Source organism: Nesoenas mayeri (genome assembly GCF_963082525.1).
Source record: "Nesoenas mayeri genome assembly, chromosome: 2".
Taxonomy (NCBI): Eukaryota; Metazoa; Chordata; class Aves; order Columbiformes; family Columbidae; genus Nesoenas; species Nesoenas mayeri.
In genome coordinates this window covers 36,305,767-36,307,370 of record NC_137543.1, presented here as the reverse complement: position 1 = coordinate 36,307,370, position 1,604 = coordinate 36,305,767, and positions in this window count along the sequence as shown.

Here is a 1,604-nt window from a genome sequence, read left to right as displayed (position 1 = left end):
TGACCACATTCCAGTCATGTGAACTGTCCCACCATGTTTCTGTAATTGCCACCAGGTCATAATCTCCCAGCCGAACATAGGATTCTAACTCCTCCTGCTTATTCCCCATGCTGCGCGCATTGGTGTACAGGCATTTCAAGGAGCGAGCAGAGCACTCCCATTTCTCCCTAGGAGCATAAGAGGCCATCTGGTCCTCATCAGTTCTAGAATGCTGCCCCACTGGGACAAGCCCAGCTACAACCCCATCCCCCTTCGAGCCTAGTTTAAAGCTCTCCAAATGAGCCCAGCTAATTCCTGCCCCAGCATTCTTTTGCCCCTCTGAGATAAACCTTTCCCACGTGACACTGTCCGGACTGGTGTCTTATAGAACCAACCATTATCAAAAAATCCAAAGCCCTGCCTGTAGCACCACTCTTGGAGCCAACCATTTAGAGAATGAATTTTCCTATTCCATCTCACATCGTCACTTGAAGATGGAAGGAGTGAAGAAAAGATCACTTGAGCCCCTGAGTCTTTCACCATCCTTCCCAAGACCTTGAAATCATTCTTCATTGCCCTCAGACTACGGGAAGCAGCTTCCTCCCCATCTGTCTGGAAGACCAGCAGCGGGTAGTAGTCTGTCGGGTGCACCAGTCTTGGGAGCTCTCTAGCAATATCCTTGATCCGGGCTCCAGGTAGACTACAAACTTCTCTAAGATGAGGGTCAACTCTGCATATTGGGCCCTCTGTTCCTTTCAGAAGGGAATTTCCTATTACTATCACCCTTCTTTCTTTCTTAACAGAGGCAGTCTTAAGTTGTGGAGTCAACCGCCTCTTCCTATGTGATCCTGTAGGCAGGCTTGGCACTGCCTCCTCACCTACCTCTTCTTCCAGATCCAAGGCCTCAAACCTATTATGGACGGGCACCTGAGGAGACAAAGCAGGCAGGGAGGGGGGCTGCCCGTGACGCCGAATTGGAATACGCTTCCAACCCTCGTCGTCTTTTAGGTCCCCTACCTCTGCCCGACAGCAACAAGGGTGGGGCCGTCTCAAGACTTCCGCCTCTTTCCGAGAGGGCAGGAGGTCCATCTCCTTTTGAGGGGTACCTCCCTGGGACCTTTCCGACTGGCACGTCAGGGTGTTACTCCACCAGTCAATCTCCCTTTCGCACTCCCTGATGGTCCTCAGAGTCTCAATTTCCTCCTTAAGCTTCACGACCATGTGGAGCAGATCTTGCACCTGCTCACACCTCACACAGGTGGAGTGCTGGCCTCCCTCCCCCGGCAGCAGCAGGCCCTGGCACTCCCTGCAGCCGGAGACCTGAACAGCCACCGTTCGGGACAGAACCTCAGTCTGCGTTGCCACCGTCTGTTTGAGACAAGCTCTCCTCCTGGAGGCGACCATGGTCGTCAGTAGTCTGGGATGCTGGCAATAAGTTAGAGGGGCTAGCAAGCGTCAAGTGCTCTCTGCACCCTGTTGCACAAGCTGCCACACCCGCTGCTGCAGCACAGTGTGGGTGGGACTCACCCGCCACTCAAGCTGGTTGCTCCTCCCTGCGCCTGGTGGGCAGCGACTAGTCGCTGCCCTCCCACAGGACTTTTCAAGGCAATGGGAGGGGGTGTGGT